Source organism: Protomyctophum parallelum (genome assembly GCF_964188405.1).
Source record: "Protomyctophum parallelum genome assembly, chromosome: 12".
NCBI lineage: Eukaryota > Metazoa > Chordata > Actinopteri > Myctophiformes > Myctophidae > Protomyctophum > Protomyctophum parallelum.
The window spans coordinates 26,513,130-26,525,506 of NC_139712.1; positions in this window are offsets into that span (position 1 = coordinate 26,513,130).

A 12,377-nucleotide genomic window follows, 5' to 3' on the forward strand; every position below is an offset into this window, starting at 1 on the left:
CCTCGACTTGTTCTGCTTGGTATGTATTTTTGTGTAAAAAATGCCCTTTGTGTAAAATGAGGCAATCATAGAACCTTCATGTGAAGATGCCATGCCTTAATTGTATTTTAAGTGAAGATACATCTTACTCAACTGAAACTGAAATGAAAAGTAGAGAGAGTCTTCTGTTCCATAAGTATTTCCTGCCCTTCTACAGATCCACCTTGCAATCCAAGCAACTGCCATTTTTCATGTTTTTGAGAAATATTAAAATGGAATCAAATGAATGTGCATGATAGTAAATACTTCTGTAGTCTCAATCTAATTTCAAACTCTGTATTTACTATTTACAGTGAATGAGTCCATGACAAACAGCCAGTGGATTATCAGCGTTGAGGGGCACGTGATCTGTGAGGGCATTCGGGTCAGGAGTTGCTGCACTGTTTGCGGTGTTCTACATTTTCAACCTCAAGTACCAAGACGAGGCCTCCAGAACCCTGGAATTCATTCAAAGGTATCTATTGCTGGTGTAAACATCATAGGTAATCCAAGCTCAGATATATTGTATATCTCTGCTGCTGGGAGGAAACCTCATAACTCCAAAATATTCATTTTTCAGGAAATGGAAATTAAGAAAACCTTATATTTTTTAAAACAAAGCAATACAGCCTCATCAAAGTTTGGTTTTATATATTGTCAATTACTTCCATGAGAGGGGGAGAGGTGGTGGAGTTAGTTGCTTTAGCAGACATTTTGAGGGTCCAATGAAGTTAAGAGGTTTTGTCCAAAGCACTTTTTACTACTTTACATTGGTTCAATATTTTCGAAACAACACACAGACATTTTTTTTAAACCTCAAAAATGGAGTTATGAGGTTTCCTCCCAACAGCATTGGTAATGGTAAAGATTAGGGCTCTTCAATGATTTTCAGGCTAACAAAGGCCCCGTAGCTGAGAGAGATGCAGGTACCCACGCACACTACATAAACTTCATTGAATAATATTGTGTTTCAGATTAAGGTAGATTCATAGACTTGTTTCACAGCACTATCATCAGTGTTGTGTAAAATGTTGTTTGTTTGGCTTTTTTTTATACCAAACCTCTAATGCATATATCCAATCTACACACTGACAGTACAAAACGCCACAGTGCGATGCATTGTAAGCTTGTAGATCTGCTATTTTCTGTGAATGCTCCCACCTATAGTATTTTGGACAAATTATTTTCCTTATTCCTTTCCCATAGATGGTTCATCCGTATTCACCCTGAAAGAGGTACCAAGGCCACCACTCGAACGGTTGTCTCCAAGAAGACGGGGAAACTGTTGCAGAAGAAGCCAGTGAGCGTCAACCCACAAGTAGCCACACTGCTGAAAAAACAGGTTGATTTTGAGTGGGAATTCATTGGTAGGTCACAGCTACTACTGTAGCAGCACTGTAGCACATTACCAGTCTACTGATGTATGTTAATGTTAATGTAAATGTACCATTTTCAAAGCATACTTATTTACACGCACATCGATGGTGGGTGCTGGGCCAATAGTCTAGTCTAGTAGAGCTTTCACACAGGTTTCAGGCAAAGGATTTACCTTATTATTGCAACAACATTTCGATCTCACAGGATCTTTATCAGGTCATTCATTCTAAAATATGCACACCTGTTACATCATTTTTAACCCTTAATGTCCCCCAAATGTTTTATGTTTTTGAGAAATATTTTTTTCATCTATTAAAATGGAGTCAAATGAATGTGCATGATAGTAAATACTTATGTAGTCTCAATCTAATTTCAAACTTTGTATTTACTATTTAACAGGGAATGAGTCCATGACAAACAGCCAGTGGATGATCAGTGTTGAGGGGCACGTGATCTACAGTATGAGGGCATTCGGGTCAGGAGTTGCTGTTTTCTGTGTTCACTTCAAGTATCAAGACGAGGCCTCCAGAACCCTGGAATTCATTCAAAGGTATCTATTGCTGGTGTAAACATCATAGGTAATCCAAGCTCAGATATATTGTATATCTCTGCTGCCGGGAGGAAACCTCATAACTCCAAAATGAAAAATATCCATTTTATAAATATTTAAAATATTATTTATCAATATACACCCAAATTGTGTACCTCCCCTACTGTGTACCACCCACACAAACAGCAGGTGAGTCTCATCACTCTTGAGGAGCTGGGAATTTGACATTCTAGAATATACAAGTATACCAGAATACACAATAGCCTTTTTAAAAACAACTTATAAATCCCTCTTTGGGCTGGGTCCATTATATTTGACAGAGCTACTCCACCCCAGGGTTTATACAAGGCAACTTAGGTCTTCGGATAAAGGACTTCTTATCATCCCTGCAACTAAGATGAGAACTAAAGGTGATCGAGCCTTCTCAGCTATAGCACCGAAACTCTGGAATGAGTTACCTCTGAATTAAAAAAAATCAGAGTCAGTTGACACTTTTAAAAAGCTGCTTAAAACATACATATATGTTAAATATTTTGGCCTAATATAGTGAGTATATCTATTGTCTTGTTCTGCCTGTACTGTATATATTTTCATGTATTCTGTTGCTCGTTTATTATTGTTATCACTGTTTTGCTGTTGACTGTTTTTCTTGTTTTATTTTTATTATTTTATTGTGTACAGCACCTTGTAATGATTGTTTTGAAAGGCGCTTTATAAATAAAATTACCTTACCTTACCTTCATACATAGGCCTGCTCTACATTATGTGCATGTATGATATTCCTGGCTGTGGTCCAACAACTGAGTGTGTGTGTGTGTGTGGGAGGGGGCGGGTGGAAGGGGCATAAATCTGTTGTGGAATGGGCAGTGTGGACATTACCGTGCCGAGTCGTAAGTTGTAGGGAAGCGCCGAAAGCAGACCAAACTTGCCCGGTTGGTTGGCTACCGACGGCTACTGCCCGTCCCATAGGCCTATCTCACAGCCCTTCCCCGCCCCCTTTACAGACCTAGTGGTGATGACGTGACGTCACTCATTAGACATTACGTGTTAAAAGACACATTCAGAAGCCATAAGCCATTCTGTCTGTCTGAACTTTATTCCATTTAATATCTTGTTTTCTTCATAATAATATTGGTCTTTTACATTTTAACATTTGGAAACGGCCTTAAATGGTGCAGAGAAAGCAGGTATAGGGATGTATAACTCTGGTCCATGATTAAGGGTATTACGTGTATGCGTGCGTGCGTGCGCACATTAGATCCAATGGAACATGCAGGATGTGTTTTCCATTTCCTGAAAGGTTCTATGGTTTTGGACATGCAGCCACCTGACAGTGAAGGAAGCGGACCAATATCCATGACCTTAAAGCTGCCCTCCTTCATTCACTTTGATGTGTGATCCCTCTCATCTTCAAAGTGCACCAGACTAGTTCAGGTTAAGCCCCGTTCATTCCACGTTTATTCAGCAAAAAACTGACTGAATCTACAAGCCCATAACATGAGCTTTAGATTTACGTACGTACGCACGCATGCGCGCGCGCGCGCACACACACACATACACACACACACACACACACACACACACTGCCAGAACTGCTATATTTTTGGCAGGAGGAGAAGAAGAAAGAAACAGACAAATACAATAAGGTACAAAAGAAAGAAAGAAAGAAAGAGTGTGCGTGCGTGCAAATGCAGGCTGAAATTGTTTCCAGCTTTCTGACTATACAAAGAGGAAATAGCACACTGTAGGAGTGGGCTGCCCCGTCTCACTCACTCCCCTGTCTCACTCGCTCCTCCGTCTGCCTGCCTGCCTGTCTGTCTGTCTACAGTATAAATGCACTGTGTGTGTGTGTGTGTGTGTCTAAAATCCACGTAACTCGAGAACCATTCACCCCACCGACTTATTGCGAACGCACTGAGCACTAACTATGAGACCCTGCAGATCGTGTCTGTCTGTGTGTGTGTCTGTCCCGCTGTGACACCATCCGCCTGCCACCAGAGGGCGCAGCTGTAGCACACACACACACACACACACACACAAACGAGCTGCGTTCGCTTCCCGCGTTTGCGCGTCCTACTTGTATCATCCCTCTAGTATCCCCTATATAAGTCGGTGGGGCGAATGGTTCTCGAGTTACGTTGTAGGCTCAATATGTCAGTTTGTCACCTCCCCCTGCACAATCAGTAGATCCTGTGTTCTTTTGTTGCCATTTCCTAGGGTCTATAGTAGGACTATAGTAAATATTAATAAAGACATCACCCTATTTTTTATACATTTACTAGCCACTTGTTCGAATTCCCCCGCCTCCCTGTCAAAAATAGCTAAAGTCGTTAAAATGAAAGAAAGCAGCTCATAATGTCTCTAATAACAACCTAAAACATGAACCTTAGTTGAAAAAGTTGGACAAAAAAGTCCTTTAGGGCCTTTAAGGCCTATTCATATAGTCCAGTTTTCGGAGAAGAGGTGACCCCTGAAAACTACAACATGACGTCACACCGCGGTGGTAACACATCTCTCTGTTTTTACTAACCAACCACCATTTTGGTGGTCATACCTCTTCACCAAGAACTGGACTATGAATAGCTGTTTTCCCTTCCTATATGGCAACCACGGCAGGTCTTTGAACCACAAGACCAGGATCAAGAGCAGCAACCTTGTTATTCAACGATTTTCACTACGGAGTATGGACCAGCTGCTTGTCTGACTGTGTAGAGGCAGCTACACACACACACACACACGCTGACACACACACACACACACACACACACACACACACACACACACACACTCAATCTTGCTGAAGGCTCAAGAGTCTCTCTCTCTCTGTATTTTTCTCCATCAAAAATTTATATCCAGCGAGGATTAACATTTTGCTTCGACTGATAACACTAATGCAGACTATCATGCCGTAACGATCGCCACGTACATGCAGCTGTGCTCTTTCTCTTCAAATTGACGAAGTAAATGTTTCAAAAGAAGATATGAACATGGACATAATTTGTTTGCAGTCTCTACTCCACACTTTCAGGCTGTGTGCCATCATTTTATATTACCAGGACAGCGTTACGGGCAGAAACCTTGTATATGCATTTTTCAACTTTCCATGGTTTTGTCTTAAGTGAATGCCTGTACTTTATCACACAAGATTGTCGCACAAAAGTATAGTGTAAATTAATAGCCTGTCTACAAGCTCATTATTTTTTATAGAAATGTATTTTGTATTTAAAAAAGGCACAGTTTTGGACATATGAGGTTTTAGCCCCGATAGTGACGATAAGCTACAAAGAAGTATACGTTTGCCAACTGCAAACAGTCTTCTTATAGCTTCCTTCCAGCTATAAGAATAAGTTGGAAAAGCTGCAACTCATCAAAAGATTTTCTTCTCTGAACTACATGAAGAGCATCAGAAAGCAACATTGTATTATTTAGCTTGCACTCATTTGACCCTGCTTTGGCAAACGCTCCCATCACAGGCTCACAACCAGTGTTGCCATGTAAGTCTGCGTATTAGTGATTTTGGGAGCTTGTCTTTCTGTAAAGTTGCTTGTAAATATTGGTAGTTGCAGATTGTGTTGTATTTTTTTCTCTCCTGGCTTGTTTCTAAAGTGTTAGTGTTACTTTTGTCTTGCTATTGTTGTTTGAACCAGTCGTTCTCATACATTTTCATGTCAAGGACCCCCAAATGTATTTGTATTTGGCCCCCATTAGATTTTTTATTTCTTATTTATTTTTGTCAAGGAGGGACTCCCATACGAAAAAAAAAAACATTCTCCAGCGACTGTGTTGGTCAAACCTTTACAGACAAGACCTTATTATTCGCCTCCAGAAGTTATTTGGCCAGCAGTCTGACACTGTAAAGAGGGAATCAGTAAATGGCTTCCATTGGCAAGCTATATCTACTGTATATCTCGTCTGCCTCTACCTTTCTGGCTCAGTGTGGCCCGGCAGCTTCTGAAATGTACTTTCATTTGTGGAAGTAAAGAAGTTCTGCCACGACAGATTTGTTTACTTCGATGCAGGCATGTAGCAATTAATTTGTACGACAGGGATTTATTAATGTATATATAGTTGAATTGAAACACGGTGGAGAAAAGAATAATGCATCACCATAACTAGTTCTATACTTGAATATTTCATGCTGTCATGTATTTAGGGTATAGGCCTATACATGGCAAAATAAGGGACACGAGGGAAACATTTTTATTTAACTAAAATGAAAGAAACGAGGCAATCAAAAATATAAACGGGTGTGAAGTCAGTCATGTCAGCAGTGTGTGGAATATGCTGTGTGAGAGTGTTGTTGTATAAAAAGGTGAAACGAAAACTAAACAAAAAGTGTTAGGCCCCCAACAGGCTAGATGGGAGCCCAAGCAGAACCTAGCTGCTTCTTCAGGGGAGGAAAAAGAATAAGGGTTAAGGGATTGGAACTTCCCCAAAACAAAAGCCCTCACCCAGCTGAACTCAGTTGGCCTGACGGCCTGCTCCACTCTGCACTAATCACTAAGGCTGCCGGCTAGCCAACAGTGAAGCAGATCGAGGGCTGGGGCAGGCCGTCGCGATACAGAAATATAGGCCATCTCTGTAATGCACAGTGTCTGTGTGCCCATCATTTGCATCATGTTGCGTAATTTTTGCACTGACTTCGCTTGTGAGATTATAATACGACCCCGTTTATTAGGATAGTTCCATTGGAAAAAAAATGAAGTCTTATATTCAGCACAATAGGGTACATGCTTTTTGAGTTATGATGATTGTAACAGCGGAGAAACTGCTTCAATAGACATACAATACAACCATGTTTAGTGGCATGGTTAGTGCCAGGAACAGAAGGCTAGCAGCACTGGCACTAGCAGCATGACAGGCTACCGGCCATGTTCTTTACGGCGTTGCACAAGTGACCTTGACAGCAGTGGACCTCGTAATTGTTTGAACCCATGCCGGGTATCAGGGTGTTCAGGATGGTCGCGATGGCTGTCCCCTTGGGTTCACACGCCTTCTCTGAGGCACAGCCCTTGAAGGTGGTGTTTTGGCTTCCGTTGGTGACCACCACTGTGAGCACAAAAACTATATGTGGTTAGAGTATATGCCTTTCATGCGGAAGGTTGTGGGTTTGAAACCTGCTTTGGGTCGACGTCAGCAAGGGCATGCGGTCGCAACAGGTTCCTAATGCCAAATCTAATGGGTTCAGATCTGAGCCATTCTCCTGAGGAGGCGCGTATGAAGCCTGTCCTGGACAGCTGGGTATCCGGGCGTAAAAACAAATGTGCTAAACTTGAATCTCATTATTACACGACTCAAGGTAAAGTTTATTTATTTGTATGTCCCAAACTGGGCAACTCTAAAAACACTGTAGCCTATATACAAAAACAACATAGACATGTAAATTGCCACAAGATCCAGATAATTTTAAATATATGCAACTATAACAAAAGTGTACAGAGTTGAACTTAAGCCTTGCCCACAGCTGTTGTTGTTTGATAATGGTGGAGGGCTTAGGGGAGGGGATGATTATATGAAGTCACTAAAGTGGTGTGTTTCGATTGGGCCTTTTTACTCAAAGGCTTTCAGCTTTCAGGAAGAAACCGAAAATACACATACATACATACATACAAATATTATAACCACATCAAGCACATAAAGCACTCCTATCCTGCCCTGATGTTTGGATTTGAGGAGTAACTGTATTTCGGCAGTCCTGGTGAAGTTTCCTTGAGTGACCGAGCGCCACTGAGGCTGCGTTATGGATGGCATGACGCAGAGCTGGCCAGTCAGTGGATTCCTCAGGGATCTGGTCAAGGTTGGTTGCAAGGAACCGACGAAGGTTGTCTTTGGTGGTGGAGCTGTTTAGTTAGTGCTGTGCAGTTGAGTTTTTTGTTTGGGGCTGTCCTTGGACGACAGGGTTGGATGTTCATGAGGAGTTTGGACCTGGCCATAAGATGATCTGTCCAACACTCTGCTCTGTGCATTACCCTGGTGGCAAGAACATCCCGTCTGTCCTTCTGACGGACAATTATTGATTACATTGTTCCCTAATCCTATGGAAGAATGAGTAACAGGGCGGCATCCAAAGCAAATGATTACATGATCCGGCCCGCCGTGCATACAGTAAACACACACACACACACACACACACACACACACACACACACACTTTATCGACCTATTAACTGTTTCACCCTTCAGGTCAGAAAAATAATTATCTCACAACTAATCCTCCCAATATTAAACTATGCTGACATTGTTTGTCAAAATACTTCTGAAACAAACCTCTATCCTCTTAATGTAACAATCACTGCAGATTTATACTGAGGTGTCCTTATATGACCCACCATTGTGTTATGTATGAGTCCCTCAATTGGTGAACACTTAAATCTGGAAGGCACTTTCACTGGCTGCTATTTATCTTTAAATGCATTTACTTTAACTACCCTGGCTGAACATCTAAAACAATATTTGCACCCCTTTAGCTCACCATATAATCTCAGGAATACAGAGTATATCCTTACTTCATTGTCCCGACAAACATTAGAAAATAAGTTGGCCGACGTGCTTTCAAATAAAGCTCCTGGCGACTGGAACAATCTTCCCAGTTCCCTTAGATTGATTAACTCCTTCAATATCTTTAAAGCCTCTATCCTTACTCCTCTTCAAACACTCTGCTCATGCTTCTAATATGCCTCAGATTGTTGTCTCCACCAGGCCGAAGGCATGGGGAGAGAGTATGTTTTGCACTTCGTCCGTGTGTGTGTCCGTGTGTGACTGTGTCCGTCCGTCTCGAGAGACCCGGAAAAGAAATCCCCGTTCATTTTCCTCATAGACTTTTCAGAAAAGACGTTAAAGACGTTTACGCCGCAGACAAAGCCAACTCTTGTCGTGACAAACCATGACAACACAATGTTTTGGGCCAAACAAAGAATTAGAAAGTAGAAAAAAGCGGCAGGTTACAACACTTTTTTTGTTGTTTTTCTTCTTTGTAATTATTTGTTTGGTCCAAAATATTGTGTTTGTTGTCATGATTTGTCACGACTCGAGTTGGCTTCGTACGACGCTTAAACTCACTCAGTGCCACAGGACGCCTTTGGACGCCTCCCCCTTATAAGGTCTTTAAATAAATACTTTTTTAAATGCCTATGGGAAAAATGCATTGGGATTCATTTCCTGGGCCTGGCGTTGTCATGAAAGGGGGCGGGACTGCGTCACTCTATAGTCATGTGTTCAAGCCAGATGTGTCTACTAGGCTGAGGAATATATCTCACCCTTTACACATTGGCCTCTTATAGCACCACCAACAGGTGGATTTTTGCAACACACATTTTTGGCACAAAATGCCTCAAATCATCCAATTGCCATCCAAGGCGTCAGAAGAAATGGCACCCTTTTCACATTGGCCTATTATAGCGCCACCAGGAGGCCACAACCTGACCTGCCCTGGTAGAGACCTGTGCCCCGAGGGGCACTTTATCTAGTTCTCTCTGTTTCTTACAAACAAGTCTGTGAATATACTGTAATTTAATATCTAAACCGCATCACAGCCCCCAAAAATGTGATAACAAGCGTAACCTTGCCTTGTTTAACATCAGGTCACTAACAAATAAGTCCTCCTCTGTAAATGACAGTGTTGGGCAGTAGCTAGCTACAAGTAGCGAAGCTACATAGCTTAACTACATTTATCAGTAGCTTGATGGTAGCTTCACTCCTTTTGAACCAAGTAGCGTTTTTTGTAGTGTAGCTATTTTTAGACCCAAGTAGTGACGTAGCTTTCAACAAAAGCTATACGTTACAAATTGACTGTTAAATAAAGTTTTGTGGGGGGAAAAAATCCCTGGAAAAAAATCCATGATTGGTTGGTTTAGATAAGAAGAGTCTGACACAGTTATGTTGTTAAGCAGCAAGAGGATCCCACGCAGCAGCTGTCCTTTTATCTCTAGCACAACACAATGAATTACTCACCTAATGCTGCCTGCAGGTTCCATGTTTAATTCCAGCGTGTGTAACCTACATTATTGTCTAAGTGAAAGTTTTCATATTGTAAATTTGATCGCTAATGTGGTTTAGCGACTATAGTACTTTTGACAGCTTTGACAGCATTCATCGTAGCTTGTTTACAAGTCAAACGGACTTCTTGTGCAGAAACTGCCCCATCAAAATAAGAGCCACTTGTATTGATTAGTCAACACTAGTTTTATTTCTAAGTCTACCTACAGGACATTAACATCTCATTTAAGTGCCTGTCAGCATTCTCTCAATCTGAGTATCCCATCCTCAAATATTCGGTAAAACAGTGCCTACCGAGGCAACAGTCTGTCTTGAGAGACTAGCATTCTCTAGTCTAAATTATGTCTCTCAGCTGGTGTGCAAATGGCTAGGCTGTGGCAATAATAATAATTAAAATAAAATAACTAAAAATAACTAAAATCGTTAATTTTTTGGAACCATGAACTTTAGTTCAAAATGTTGAATTATGAACTGAATTAGTTCCTTTAAAAAAAATTAACTGTGAACTGAACTATAGTTAATAAAATAAAGAACTTTCCCAACACTGAACACATGAATCAGCCGGCTCCTGACACCGCAAGGTACATTAATACAAGTAAATGTGAAAAAGTTGACACCAAAAGCCAGACAGAGGGCTTGTTTCCTGTTTGTTTTTTAATAAAAAATCAAACTCAGCATTTTTGCCTGCCTATAGGCTATTTGTTCGGTGGAAACTTGATCATTAAGTTGATACAAAATATTTTTAAAAAAAGTAGTGTCCATGTAGCTAGCTACTTTTGCCATGTAGCTTATAGTGTAGCTTGCTACAATTATCTGGGGATAGCTTCGTTGTAGTTGAGCTATATTTAATAGAGAGTAACTGGTAGTGTAGCTTACTACATTTTCCAAGTAGCTTGCCCATCACTGGTAAATGATATAATCTGTAAAGAGAAGCTAGATATAATCTTTCTAACAGAGACATGGCTTGGCTCGGATGGAGCTGTTCTCCTAGCGCCAGCCTGTCCCGCAAACTAGTTTCAGTTTAATTCACTCTGTTCGCGAAGCTAAGAAAGGAGGTGGACTGGCAATAATTCAGACACGTTAAAATTCAAGGCTCTGACCCTTGGCAGCTTTACATCCTTTGAATACCAGGCCACTATACTACATGGTCCTCTATGCTAATGATTAGCATTTATCGCCCGCCAAAATGCAGTAAAGCAATATTTCTAACAGAAATATCAGAACTTTTATCTATCTGCTCCACTAACTATGACAGAACTCTCATCTCAGGTGATCTTAATCTGCACCTGGATGATGCTACAGATGCTGTGGCTATGGGTTTCTTAGAGTTATTGCACTCCTTTGAGTTTATCCAACATGTTGTTGGGCCTACACATAAACATGGGCACACTCTGGACCTGGTGATTTCTAGAGGGCTGAACATCACTGTGGAAAGGACTATTGAAAGGCCTGAGCTATCAGACCACTATTTGTTGTGTTTTAATATGACTGTCTCTGATCTAGAGAAAAACATCACTGAATAGGCTATACCATAAAAAATGACGGGTTCTCTCGTCATCTGGGCCCCCCCCTGCCCGATACTCCCCCAGTGAATGATATGGTTCAAAATTGTAATCTTAAACTAGAGTCAGCTCTTGATATAGTGGCTCCTTTGAAAACAATAAAGAAACATAACACCAGAGTAACACCCTGGATAAATGAGCATACACGCTCACTGAAGCAAGAATGTCGTAGAGCTGAGCGAGCTTGGAGAAAAAACAAACTCACCATCCACCTAGAGATTCTTAAAAAGTCAACAGTCGCCTATAACAAAGCCTTGCGTCTAGCAAGGCAGGCATATTTCTCTGGCATTATTAATGAGAACAAGAAAAATGCCAGAGTCCTATTCTCTGCCATTGAACGACTTTAACCCCCCCCCCCCCCCCAGTCCTACAAGCAGTCATTCCCGGCCTCTAAAGCTAAGTGTAATGAGTTTGCATGCTTTTTTGACAACAACATTTTTAACATTAGAGCTGATATTATGAATGGTGCTGCTGCTAGCGCAAACCTTCAAACAGCAGCTAATGGTCCCAGGGTAGATCTCTCCAGGGGGAGCCTATTATCGTTCTGCGCAATTGATGAAGACAAACTCCGCAAAACCATATCACAGATGACATCATCCTCCTGTTCATTGGATACAATTCCCACCTTAGACAGTGTGATTGGAGATATCCTAAAAATTGTAAACAGCTCTCTACAATCAGGCGTCTTCCCAGACTCACTGAAGACTGCTGTAGTTAGGCCCCTACTCAAGGAACACAATCTTGATCCCGCTGTTTTGGGTAACTATCGACCCATTTCTAATCTACCCTTTCTGGGCAAGGTTTTAGAAAAATGCATCTTCCATCAATTGGATGTGTTTCTACAGAACAATAATGTCCACAACAAATTCCAATCT